Source organism: Pinus tabuliformis, chromosome 6, assembly GCF_031772625.1.
Source record: "Pinus tabuliformis cultivar Carrire ecotype Pingquan chromosome 6, CPIR1, whole genome shotgun sequence".
Taxonomy (NCBI): domain Eukaryota; kingdom Viridiplantae; phylum Streptophyta; class Pinopsida; order Pinales; family Pinaceae; genus Pinus; species Pinus tabuliformis.
In genome coordinates this window covers 381,329,943-381,345,216 of record NC_142292.1, presented here as the reverse complement: position 1 = coordinate 381,345,216, position 15,274 = coordinate 381,329,943, and positions in this window count along the sequence as shown.

The following is a 15,274-nucleotide window of genomic DNA, read 5'->3' as shown; positions in this document are numbered from 1 at the left end:
GGAACAACCGAAGAGGGGGAGTTAATCAAATTGCATCACGACTTGACAGGTTCTTAATTTCCGAACAAATAATGATGAAAGATGTTTTCATAGAAGCCACAATTCTACCGGTTGTAGGATCGGATCACTGGCCGATTAAGATGGAAATAGATCTCAAACAAAGACCTAATAACAAACCTTTTAGATTTGAAGCATTTTGGCTCAGAAATGAGGGGCTGATAGAGAAACTTGAAGAATGGTGGAAGAAGAGTGAACAAAAAGGGAAAAATAAAATGCATACCTTCCAACTCAAATTAAAGGAGCTGAGAGACAAAATAAAAAAGTGGAATAAAGAAGAATTTGGAAATATACTGAAAGAGAAACAGCGCCTAGAGCAAAGAATGGAAGAGCTGCAACAGATGGATATACTAGAAGGTTTACAGGAAGATAGAATAAAGGAAGAAGGAATTATAATAAATCAACTAGAAGAGAGAAGGAAACAAGAAGAGATCTTATGGAGACAGAAGTCAAGGGTTCAGTGGCTTAGAGAAGGGGAAAGGAATACTAAGTTCTTCCATAAAGCAATGATACAGCATAGACAAAGAAACAGAATTTTCTCCATTAAGAACCAAGAAGGTCAGCGTGTCCTCCAGCATGATGAAATAGAAAAAGTACTGGTTAATCATTTCAAAAATTTGCTAAATGAAACTCAAGATAATAGAACAGAGGCTATAACGAAGATAAGCAAGGAGATCCCTAAACTGGTAACCAGAGAACAGAATTTGGCATTGATGAGGAAAATTACTATGGAAGAAGTGGAGGAAACAGTCAGGAATATGAAAAGGAACAAAGCCCCTGGGCCAGATGGGTACACGGTAGAATTCTACCAAGCAGGATGGCACTTCCTTGCTGAAGAAGTCCTAGAAGTGGTGGAGGAAGCTCGAATCCATCAAAGAATATGGCCAGGTATAAACTCAACCCTGTTAACCCTCATTCCTAAAACTACCCAAGCAGATCAAGCTGAAGGCTTTCGCCCTATAGCTTTATGTAATGTTATCTATAAGATAGTGGCATCAGTGGTGGCCCAGAGGCTGAAATCCATCCTCCCGAACATAATATCCCCAGAACAAACTGGGTTCGTAGAAGGAAGACAGATTCTGGATGGATTAGTGGTGGCCCAGGAAGTAATCCACACATTAAAAATGAAAAAGGAAAAAGGAATGTTGATTAAATTAGATCTGTCAAAAGCCTATGACAGATTAAATTGGAGATATTTAGAAGCCATCCTTCAAGCCTTTGGATTCTGCGACAGATGGGTGAAATGGGTCTTAAGTATGATCTCCACGCCAAATTTTTCCATCCTGCTAAATGGAGCCCCATCTGCTACTTTTAATGCTTCAAGAGGTCTTCGACAGGGGGATCCCCTATCCCCCTTTCTCTTCATAATAGCAGCAGAAGGATTAGGTAGATATTTCAAAAAAGAATTAAGAGAAAGGAAAATCCAGGGTCTGAGGTTATGGGGCAATCATACTACAGTTACTCACCAACAGTTCGTGGACGACATCATGATATACTGTAAAGTATCCCTGAATGAGGTGAGAAGGATAAAGAGAATTCTAGAGGTGTTTATGAAAGGTTCAGGTATGGAGGTAAATAATGAAAAATCAAGAACATTCTTTTTTAATACAGTGGAACCCATCAAAAATCACTTAACCAGGACCTTGGGCTATAGAAAAGGGGAGCTTCCAACAAAGTATTTAGGAACTATGCTAGACTCATCATCCCTAAAAATAGGAAACTGGAGATCCATTTTGGAAAAGATCATGAAAAGACTTGAAAATTGGTCTTTCCATACTCTGAATCTTGCTGCAAGGGTCGTATTGCTCAAATCAACCATTCAGGCGATCCCGATATATCCATTATCAGTAATGGCAGCACCAAAAGGGATATGCAATAAGCTGATAGAGATATACAGAAAATTCCTATGGGGAGGGCCTAAGCAACAAAAGAAATGGGCACTCTGCTCATGGGATAGCCTAACTAAACCAAAAGAAAAAGGCGGACTAGGTCTAAGGGACCCATTTGTTCTAAATCAAGTTCTAGCAGCCAAATTAAGATGGAGATGGATGCAAGGAGGAAAGGACCTGTGGAAAGAAATATGGACAGCAAAATATAATATGCCATCAACTCCTGAAGAAATATTAAGGAAACAAGAAATACCAAGAGGATCAGACATATGGAACCTGACTAATCAAAGCAGAGAATTAGTAGATGGAAATATATTTTGGGAAATCAGAGGGGGCCAGAATGCGAGATTTTGGGAGGAAGCGTGGCAGCAAAGGGAGAAAATGGTGAATCTACAGGGAATGCAGGATATCTACAGAACAGGGATTGACAGAGAACTCATCTTGGTCAAAGATTATTGGATAGAAGGAAGAGAAAATGAAGAATGGAGAGAATGGAAAACAATGGAAGACTGGAACAGGAATGCAACGGAGGAACAAAAAATCTTGTTTAGTAAGGAATTAGAGTCCAGGAAAATAAAAAACAGAGGAGGCAATGATATTCTACGATGGGGAAAAGAAACTAAAGGAACTTTCACTATTAGGGAAGCATATAATATAAAAATCCAGCAAGAGCAGAGGGAAGAGGAGCAGAAATGGAGAAAACTTTGGAAAAATAAATGGTGGCCGAAGATAAAGATGTTCGTGTGGTTGGTAGGGAGGAAACGTATTCTAACCTGGGATCAAATCCAAAAAAGAGGATTCTCAGGCCCATCAAGATGTTGTCTCTGCAACCAAGACGGAGAAGACCAGGAACACTTACTAAATGGCTGCAGAATAGCCCAATTCCAATGGGATAAGACTAAAGATCTATTTTCAACAATTGAACGAAATCCACAAGATATCATACAAACTCTGTGTAATTGGGGAGAAGGAAAGTTTAAAAGCTCGGTGGTGAGAAGAGCCTGGAACATGGTGGCAGGATTCAATGTGTGGAATATTTGGAAAGAAAGAAATGGAAGAATTTTCCAAGGGAAAATATCAAATCCGGAAGAAGTTTGGCAAAGGACCCTAAGACAAATCAGGGAATCAATCCTTGCAGAAGTTTGGACAGAGGAAGATTGGAAGACCTCTGAGGAAGAAGCAGAAATCCTAAGAAGGTTGAACCTGGAACAAGGGATGGTCTTTCAACAAAAAACAAAGCAACAACAACCTATCGCTGCCCAAACTCTTGCAGTCTTCCGAAGGCCACAGGAAGGGTTTATCAAGCTTAACTTTGATGGAGCGACAAAGGGGAATCCAGGTCCAACAGGATATGGAGGAATCTTTAGAAATAGTCAAGGAGATGTAGAATGGATTTATGCAGAACATGGAGGAACTATGAGTAATAACGAAGCGGAATTCATGGCGGCTTATCAGGGCCTTAAAATTGCGATTAAAAATGGATATAGAAAGTTAGAGATCAAAGGTGACTCAGCCCTGGTTATAAACACCATAAAAAAATTAATACAAGGGAAACGGTGGGAGTAGGTTGTCAAAAGTTGGAGAACCGCGAGCATAGTCCAAGAAATTGAAGAAACATTGAAAGATATTGAATACAAGATCAACTCTCATGTCAAGCGAGAAGGAAATAAGCCTGCGGATTGCTTGGCCAATTGGGGAAGTAAGGAATTAATGGGGAAAGTGGATGATAGTTGGACAAATCAAATGGTGATGACAAGATGGGATAGTTTAAAACAACTCATAGACAATGATACCCATGAAACAACATAATGGTAATCAAAAAACCGTGAAGATCCTGAGCGGGAAGATAAGGCAGGTGTATTCGGCAGCAAAGATAGGACAGAAGGACGGCGGCCATACCTCCCTGACCATAGCAATTAATGATAATTCAGAGCAGCAGGTACGCAATCCAAAACAAATCTCGGAAAACACCGAAGAGAGCATCATTCAAGTTACAAGAGAGAAAGGAAGTGGAGGACAAATTCATCATAAACGGAAAGGTGGCGATAAATCTATAAGGCGGAACAAGAGAAGGATGAAAGACAGCAAGAAGTTGAAGAAGGTGGCGAGGAAAGGAGAGACCTGGCAGAGGAATCAAAACCAACGTCTTAAACGAGTCAAGATGGCAGCGAGCTGGGATAAAGAAGTCCAGGCAGAGCGGGAGGATTTCAGAGACAGACAATTTGAGTGGAGCAGAATAAAAATTGAAGTCGAAAGCTCAGAAGACATGGAGATTAACCAGGACGAGGGTTTCCGGAGTAAGACTTTTGAAACAGGACAGAGCAGCAAAAATGCTAAACGAGGCAGAACAGACGGAAGAAGGAAAGCTCGTGAACAAAGAGGTAAAGGTCGACCCCGGCAAGCAAACAACGGAGAGGAGGGAAACCAGCCTCAGGGAAGGCAAAAAAGGGGAAGGAAATCTATCCGCAGGACGGTTCATGAGGCAGAGCAGGCTTACAATCAAGAAACAAATGAAGACATCCGAAAAATCATTGAAGTCATGGAAAACAGAGTCCTGGAAGAACCGTCGGACCCTGAGATGGAAGAATGGACAACCCAGATGCCTGATCCAGGCAATACCAGAGGTAGACTAACCCTATACCGTCGAGCTCTTCACACGTACTGGGTCCTGAAGCACCTTTTGGCCAAGGCAATGGAACAAGTTGCTGCAGAAATGGTGGAGATGGCTCAGGAATCGATGGCAGCAAGAAAGGAGATGGCTAATGTTGAAGGTATAATGCATCAACAGAATGAACAGATTAAGGAGATTCGGGAGATGCTGAAGGAACTGGTAAAAACCAAAGACAACAATGAAATCAAAAGGGGAAGCGCGGAGATTTGAGAGGCTTGTTAACTCTCTCTTTTTGATTTTTGATGCTACTGCTCTGTTTTTTGGGAATTCGATTGCATGTCTCATCAACCAGTAGTGAAGATAGGTCTTTTAGTAGATCTTAGAAAGAACAGTCTCTGGAAACATTCTGATTACAAAGGTTTAATGTCTTGTAAGTTTTTTCTGACAGTATGTAAAACGAAAAACAGTATCGAATGCTTGATGAAGAGGAACCAACAGATCCGGTTTCCCATATGGGCGGATTGAGGTTTCTTAGTATGTATTTTTCAGTTTGCTATAGATAATAGAAATTCCTTAGCTTACAAAAAAAAAAAAATTGGAAACTCAAACAGTGAGAACGGTACAAAAAGGTGGTGAGCAAGAGAAGAACCAACTTCAGGGCCCTTGCACGTGGCAAGAGTGGCACGGTGCATCAGAGCTCTCCTTCATTGTAGATGGTAAAGATTAAAATTACAGCCGGGAGGGTTTTTTTTAACCCTCCTATTATGCATTTCGTGAAGCGCACCGGGGTGGGTTATATCCAAAAGCAGCATTTTTTTTTTAATTTAAAATTATCGCGGTGCTTTATCGAGACGGCCTGGGGCTTTACGTTACTAGTAACACACAAGTGTTGTGGTTTTACTATACCACTGGCCTTTTTTTAGAAATTAGAAACCATCTATAAGTACACTTTATAAGATGCCTTGGGGCATTGTTATACGTTTACCGCACCGGGACGTCATTGTCGAATAGCACTGGTACATTTTACTATATGAAGGAGTCTGGTGCTAGTGAATATTCAAGCACTGGTGCATTTGGGTATTTAGGGAAACGTGGTTTTTTATTTTTCAAAAAAAAAACCCACGGTGTATCATGTTATATGAAACTCCAATGCATATATGGATAATAAAGCACCAGTGTGCTTGAATAATTTAGATGCATCATAAAAGAAACATCCACTAAAACATCTGCCCGCCTATCTTCGCTAGTGAGCTCTGCTACAAACAAATTTTTGGGCTATTTTTATAGGGGCCTCCACAAAAACCTCAACTAGAAGGTCTTTTCCTTGTAGTGATATATGACCAATATTAAGGAGAATGGTCTGAAAGAGGACACGCATTCTTCCTGTGTCTAGTATATTGACCAGAATCAAGAAGAATGGTCTTAGAGGTGTAGAATTACTCAAATAAAATGTGGCCTTCCAACATAAAGTTCATTAGAGTTAGGCCTATAATTAATCAAATAGAGTGCAGCCTTTGGGGATTCACCATGTGTCAGGTAATGACAAAAATAATAGTGAACCAAGACTAGTCTATGTATTATGTGATAGAAATTTATCTCTTGAAAGAATTTAGATAAGACATGTCCTTCATGTTGGATTTAAAAGAGAAAATTTCGAATTTTAAATTTTGAATTTTTTGGCTCCAAAATAGTCAAGGCAGCCATCCGTAGTCAAGTCGTCCCAGTGAAGAGACACACCCATTCTAGACATGCATAACACAATATAAAGGCATTCAACCTACTCCACAAAGGCACCATTCAATGTCTCACAAGAAAGATAGATTATGGGCATCCAAGCAAAGAAAAGGAGGACAAGAAGGACGAAGATCATTTTTCCCTCTCTCTAGCTCGCACATGTGTTTCTAGGCAACATATTCTGGGTAAGCCAAATTTCTAGGCAGAATGGGAGGCTGGATTTATGGGTTTCCTGATAGTTTCTAAGAGGTTGAATTTTAGTGTAGGGAAAATCAGATCAAGTCAAGTTGCAAGGAAGATTGGAGGCTTGACTTGAGGTATGGAGACCAGGTTTTACCATAAGATTTATTGGTTACTTTCACCTTATAGTTGATTACCAGCCTTAGGTGTATCTCTTGTTGAACTGAAGAATTTCTCTAAGAAAAAGGTAGTTGGGATTTTCACCTAACTGTGTTTCTCAAGATAAACCTTATGTTCTTTTTGTGCACTGTGATCTCTATTTGTTCTTATGATTTTATGGTTGAATTTATGAAGTGTAATTGTTTAATGATAAACTGGAATTGTTAAAAGAATATCTATATCATTAGAAGTAATTATAGGTATTTCAGAAATATAGTGCTTGTGTGTATTGCACTTGAAATCTCAACATTTCCATGTGCATAATTGTGTTTTTTCCCTAAAGGATTCATCAATAGAATTTAGTTTTTATTGTAATACTTTGCTTTCAATACTATAATTTATGTTTTCTTTGCAATACTGTCTTTTTTTCATTTCATTCCCCATCCTATCTCAGTTATTTTCCAAACAAACACTCAAAATGAAGAAGTTTGAAAGAGGAAGGACAGTAACACATAATAAATGTTACATCATTTAGCAACTATTTTATTCACCAAATAACAATTATTACATTATTGAATTGTATATGTTATATCATATAGTATAATTTGTATCGAATCATGCACATAGTTATTTCACTAATAAAGTCTATGAATGTGTACATAATACTCAACCCCATCCAGATTTCATTACAACAATTTAAGAAAACACATATTTTTAAACATTAGACCCACTACAATTAGATAGTGTAAGTTGATGTGAATGTCTTCTTTGCATAACATGATGTGGATGTCTTTTCTATTCCAAATAATTTATATGTTTTATTTAGTATGTTTAAGCATGTCTATTTTGGAATAGGCTTCTAGAATTTTAATTTAAGTATCAATAATTATTAGGTGGATGGTAGAGATTTAATCTCTATATTTTAGAATATTCTTAATAGTAACCACAAATTAAAAATTGAGATTTATCTCAAAAATAGTTATGTCCTTTCTACCCTTTTAATTAAATTGATTAATTAGAAATATATATATAGAGAGAGATATATATATATATATCATATAAAACTAGTTATAATTTGATGATATTAATAACTCATAATATTATAAAAAAAAGTCTATTTATAATTTTATTTTATTTTAATTATATCTTATTATATGTTTTTTAAATTATAATTATATATATATATATATATATAGATATATTAATTATTTTTATAATCAATAATTTTAATAATTTAAAATAAACTGTAATTTAATTAAAATTTTAAATATTAAATTAAAATAAACTATAATTTAATTAATTTTTAAATATTAATAATATGAAATGTATTATAAAGTAAATAATTTAATACTTAACTTATGTATATCCACTTTTACCGATTATATTAATTATGTATTTCACAAAATCCTATTTTCACTTTTAATTAATAAAATACTATTTGTTTTTAGTTAAACCACACTATACAGGAAGTAATTTGTCATCACCGAGGGTGAAGAACTTTGAGTGACATCACTCCACAATTTACTAATCGTTGTGTGAGATTGCATGTGATTGTTATACCGTACCCTGAGTGGTCAAAATTCCTATCGTAAAGGGACCCACTTAGACAATAAGACTTACCTGTTATACAAAGGGTAGCGTACTCTTTACTCCAATGAAAATATTTTATTCGTCAGCGGGGCGGATTAAGGTTGGAATCTTGTGGCAAATTGCTGACAGGCAGCAAGGATACAAGTGGCAAGGATAGCTACTTGCGGGATGAAATTTCACTCGTAAATTTATGGATAAGTTGACCTAGGTAGAAAGCCACTTGTGGCTGGAATCTGGACAAAAAAATTCAACAAATCTTGCAGAAACACGTTTAAATCATGCTTTTGAAGGTGACAATGGATTCAACACCATCAAAAACTTTTGGGGCATCCAAAATCTTGAAATTTAACAACTTTAACCAAGGTTTACAAAAAACCCTGCACGAATTTTCATGATTTTTAGGGCAAAAAAGCAGTGTCGTTAAACTATGACTAAATTTATTATCAAAGAAAGTCTCATCAAGATGGAATTTGACCAAAAATTTGCCAGTTAAATACAATTAAATAAATTATAAAATTATCAACATCTTTCACTGAAATTAAAAAAATTGTAAAACCATGACTATTAAAAAATACAGAGTAAAAAGTATGAAAACGATCAAATTTCACTAATGTGTCTTATTTGAAATTCCAACCCACCACCATGTGAAATGCCTCATTGAAATTCCAACCCACTCCCATGTGAAATGTTTCACATTATTTTCCTCGATCAAAGTTATGATATAATTTAAAGCATAGTTACCAAATTCGAATTCGATTCGATACAGAAAAAATTCGACACTTAAAATTCAATACCTAAAAAAATCAGAAATATAGATCTTATAAATTTTAATAATTAAAAAAAAAAAAAAAAATTATATTTTTACTTTCTACCTTCTTGAACTAATTATTTATAAACTAAAACAATTGAAAATACTATAAATATATCTAATATTATATAATTCTATTAAAAAAACTATAAACTTATATTATTTTTAGAAAAGAGTAACTACCTCAAATCATAAATTTTAATATTTCTCTTAAAAATGAAAAATGATTTCATTATTAATCAATAACTAAAATCTAAATTCATGCTCATAGATTTAGCCGTTCCAAGTTTATCTAGTTGAAAGCACACTTTCAGAAATTGATTTTGTTCTTCTAGCCAAATGCTTCACACTCCAAGTGGATCTAGTTGAAAGCACACTTTCAAAAGTTGATTTTGTTCTTCTAGTTAAACGCTGCACATTCTACTCATTCTACGCAGGGGAAGCACACCCAAACCTTAATTCATGGTTTTCCATTTTGGAGCGTACAAAACATAGTTACCAAATTTGAAAAAAAATATGTATATATTTCAATATGTAAAAAATTCCAAATTATATATCTTACAAATATTTATAAATAAGAAATTATTAATCTTTGTTATAATTTGTTATTTTAGTAACTATAAACTTACTATTTTCTACCATATTTTTCAATATGACACTGATTATTTTTCAAAAATACAAATTTTCTAATATACAATTTACTGTTTATATACCTTTTAATATAGAAATTTCCATTTTATATAGAAATTATGTATCTTACAAATATTTATAAATAAGAATTTAATGATCTTTGTTACATAAATTTATTATTTTAGTAACTATAAACTTACCATTTTCTATCATATTTCAATATAGCACTCATGTTTTTTCACAAATGCAAATTTTCTAATATGCAATTTACTGTTTATATACTTTTTAATATAGAAATTTCCATTTTATATAGAAATTATATATCTTACAAATATCTATAAATAAGTATTTAATAATCTTTATTACATGAATTTATTATTTTAGTAACTATAAACTTACTATTTTCTCCTATATTTCAATATGAAACTGATTGTTTTTCATAAATGCAAATTTTCTAATATACAATTTACTCTTTATATACTTTTTAATATAAAAAATTTCAATTTTTTAAATATAGAAAATTTTTAAATATTAAATTTTTTGTTCTTCTAGTTAAACGCTATACATTCTACTCATTCTACACGGGGGAAGCACACCCAAACCTTAATTCATGGTTTTGCATTTTGGAGCGTACAAAACATAGTTACCAAATTTGAAAAGAATATGTATAAATTTCAATATGGAAAAAATTCCAAATTATATACCTTAAAAATATTTATAGATAAGAAATTATTAATCTTTGTTGTAATTTGTTATTTTAGTAACTATAAACTTACTATTTTCTACCATATTTTTCAATATGACACTGATTATTTTTCAAAAATACAAATTTTCTAATATACAATTTACTGTTTATATACCTTTTAATATAGAAATTTCCATTTTATATAGAAATTATGTATCTTACAAATATTTATAAATAAGAATTTAATGATCTTTGTTTCATAAATTTATTATTTTAGTAACTATAAACTTACCATTTTCTACCATATTTCAATATAGCACTCATGTTTTTTCACAAATGCAAATTTTCTAATATGCAATTTACTGTTTATATACTTTTTAATATAGAAATTTCCATTTTATATAGAAATTATATATCTTACAAATATTTATAAATAAGAATTTAATAATCTTTATTACATGAATTTATTATTTTAGTAACTATAAACTTACTATTTTCTCCTATATTTCAATATGAAACTGATTGTTTTTCATAAATGCAAATTTTCTAACATACAATTTACTCTTTATATACTTTTTAATATAAAAAATTTCAATTTTTTAAATATAGAAATTTCAATTTTTAAATATTAAATTTGTTGTTCTTCTAGTTAAACGCTGCACATTCTACTCATTCTACGCAGGGGAAGCACACCCAAACCTTAATTCATGGTTTTCCATTTTGGAGCGTACAAAACATAGTTACCAAATTTGAAAAAATATATGTATATATTTCAATATGGGAAAAATTCCAAATTATATATCTTACAAATATTTATAAATAAGAAATTATTAATCTTTGTTATAATTTGTTATTTTAGTAACTATAAACTTACTATTTTCTACCATATTTTTCAATATGACACTGATTATTTTTCAAAAATACAAATTTTCTAATATACAATTTACTGTTTATATACCTTTTAATATAGAAATTTCCATTTTATATAGAAATTATGTATCTTACAAATATTTATAAATAAGAATTTAATGATCTTTGTTACATAAATTTATTATTTTAGTAACTATAAACTTACAATTTTCTACCATATTTCAATATAGCACTCATGTTTTCTCACAAATGCAAATTTTCTAATATGCAATTTACTGTTTATATACTTTTTAATATAGAAATTTCCATTTTATATAGAAAGTATATATCTTACAAATATTTATAAATAAGAATTTAATAATCTTTATTACATGAATTTATTATTTTAGTAACTATAAACTTACTATTTTCTCTTATCTTTCAATATGAAACTGATTGTTTTTCACAAATGCAAATTTTCTAATATACAATTTACTCTTTATATACTTTTTAATATAAAAAGTTTCAATTTTTTAAATATATAAATTTCAATTTTAAATATTAAATTTTTTTATTAACAAAAGCTTTACAAAATTAAACCACAATTATAAATTTTTAATATAAACTTTTTTTAGATATTAAATTTTATATTAACAATTTTTTTTTTATCAAAAACCATAAATTTTCATATACAATTAATAAATTTCTACCGAAAACCTTTATTTAATTAACAAATTATTATAACTTTTTTAAATATATCCAATTCTATTTTATTTTTTTATTTTAAACAAAAATAACAGTATTAAATTTATTATTCACATAACCCTGTACCGAATTCGAATTAACGAATTTTCATTCGAACCAAATCGAATAGCCGTATTTTCGAATTTTCCAGGCCGATACTGTAACGCCTTGGAGGATCGTGCGAAGGCGCATGCCCCTCTCGCTTGAAAATCGACTAAGTATTGGTGCGAGCGCTCCATAAACGATGAAGGCATTTGCAAAGTGCGCACGCGAATATGGAGAGAGCTCGCCTATTTATATGGTGGACAAGCGGTTCACTTACGCGTTCAAGTCGACCAAGGGCGCAACCACACATTGGGCAAGCCGACGGAGGATAGAGTGTTTGGTGGGCGAGTTTGATAAAGTTTGGAGGTCGGCCGAATGGGGAGGCGACATACCATGGGCGCATATAAACATGGAGGAACGCACATTCATTTGGACATCAATCAACTCTCATCGCATTCTCTTCGCACAAAGGAGTGTGCGCACAAGAGATTGCGCAAAGACTACCGCAGCTCGCACAAGGGGAATGAGCCCGCTGAGCTGGGCAGAGGTTTCGAGTGCACGGTGAAAGAGTTGTGAAGTTGTGGTGGTGCGCACGGGTGCCCACGCCGATTACACATTTGGATTGGGTTGAGGTTTGGGCACGGGTCGTGCACAATTGCGCCCGCCTGCCCAACGCTAAGGTTATGTGTATATTGTATTTCGGTGGATTAGTAAGGCAGACCGTCGTGCGCTCTTGCACGGGCGGGCGCCCACTTATATTATTAACGCCAGTGGAGCGTGGCTCCCGGCCATTGTAATTCCTCTTATATAATAAAAGATCTCTTCTTTTATATTATTGTCGAGTTATTATTATTCTTATATTGTTGATGGTTTCCGCACATTAATAATATGTAATTCATGTTTATTATGAATTGTTGAAGGCGTAGTTCGCAAAGTTAATTAACGATGGAACAAGTTATTAACTTAGGCGGTGCCGCACCCGGCCAATTAAACGAAAAAAGAATTGGGGGCGTGACAGGTGGTATCAGAGCTGATTCAGGGTTGATGAAGCTTGATAGAGCAGGTTCACAGGTGGTGAAGCCGTTGCTTATGACAGGTGAAGCTGATTCAGGGTTGAAGAAGCTTGATGAACAGGGAAGAGTTATGGAGAAATCGTGGATGAACAGTCTGGGTTTCGTGGACTTGATGGTTCATGGCAAGACCATTCAAGCTCTAGTGGACACGGGGGCCACTCATAACTTCATGACGACACGGTTGGCAAAAGAGGTTGGACTGATGATCTTCCCATCGAATATGGAAGTCAAGGCAGTGAATTCTAGAGCTAAAGTGACGGGTTTGCTACACGAAGTACCTGTGCAAATAAAAGACTGGAAGGGTCAGTTGGACTTCACGGTGATGGAGATGAACGACTTTGATATGATATTCGGACAGGATTTCTTGAAGGGCAACAAGGCTATTGTTGTCCCCTTCTGTGATGAGGTGGTGCTAGTTGGACAATCACAAACTTGGACTTTGCCCACTCATAGGCAAAGGAGGGAAGTCAAGGTGCAGCATGTTTCGGCACTAAGTTTGGAGAAGGCTATGAAGGAGTCAGATATGGAGACATATGCGGTGATGTTCAAGGATGTCGAAGGTGATGGAGTGGGGACGCTTGTTCCAGCTGAGATATCTGATGTGCTGACCAAGTATGCGGATTTGATGCCTGATGAGCTTCCGAAGAAACTTCCACCAAGGCGTGCAGTGGACCATAGCATTGAGCTTGAGCCAGGAAAGCAACCCCCGGCTAAAGCACCTTATCGGTTGTCAGGGCCTGAGTTGGAGGAACTGAAACGACAGTGAAAGGAGTTAACTGAGGCAGGTTTCATTAGACCTTCAAGGTCCCCTTATGGAGCTCCGGTATTGTTCCAGTGGAAGAAGAATTCGAATGAGCTACGGATGTGCTGTGATTACCGTGCATTGAACAAATAGACGGTAAGGAACAGATATCCTTTGCCATTGGCTGCTGATTGCTTTGACAAGCTTGCGAAAGCCCGAGTGTTTTCCAAGCTGGACTTGAGGCATGGGTATTATCAAGTGCGGATAGCTGAAGGAGATGAGAAGAAGACCGCGATAGCAACAAGGTATGGTAGCTTTGAGTTCCTTGTTATGCCATTCGGGTTGTGCAATGCTCCTGCTACATTTTGCACTTTGATGAACGATGTTCTACGACCATACTTGGATTCGTTCGTAGTAGTATACTTGGATGATATAGTGGTGTTCAGTGACAACATGGAGGATCATAAGAAGCACTTGGCGATGGTGTTCGAGGCACTGAGGGCAAATCAGTTGTTCTTGAAGAAGTCTAAGTGTGTGTTCGCTCAGACCAAGATTCCGTTCCTTGGGCATATCGTTGGTCAAGGGTACATACGGATGGAGCCGAGCAGGGTAAAGGCGATTGAGGACTAGGTTGAACCAAAGAATGTCCATGAGATGAGGGTGTTTTTGGGCATGACCAACTACCAACGGAAGTTTGTAGAGGGGTACTCCAAGGTAACGTCGGCACTGACAGACTTATTGAAGAAAGATAAGAGGTGGAGTTGGACGAACAAATGTCAAGAGGCATTTGATGACTTGAAGAAGAGGATGGTTACAGCACCGATACTGAAGTTGCCTGACTTCGAGAGACCGTTTGAGGTACACACTGATGCCTCAGATTTTTCCATAGGAGGAGTTCTTATGCAGGATGGGCATCCGGTGGCATATGAGAGTCGGAAGTTGCAGGATAGAGAACGAAGATATCCAGTCCATGAGAAGGAGATGACTACCATCATCCATTGTCTTCATGTGTGGAGGCATTACTTGATTGGGAAGTCATTTGTTGTCAAGACTGACAACGTTGCAGCAAGTTATTTTGCATCACAACCGAAGCTTTTTGCGAAGCAAGCTCGTTGGCAGGACTTCTTGGCAGAATTCGACATGACTATCGAGTATAGATCGGGAAGGCACAATGCGGTAGCAGATGCCCTTAGCAGGAAGGGACAACTTGCAGCATTGGAGGGAGAAGACCGGGCAGCAAGGAGTAGGAGTCAAGTTCAGATGTCAGAAGAGATGCAGAATAAGATCAAGGAAAGTGTTGAAATCGATACTTTAGCATAGAATATAGTGAAGCAGATAAAGGAGGGGAAGACACAAAAGTTCTTTCTACGAGACGGGTTCTTGTTCTTTGGAAATCGACTCTATGCTCCAAAGTCATCTAGACTTAGGAGGCACCTTTTGAAGGAGTGCCACGATTCTCCATGGGCTGGCCACCCAGG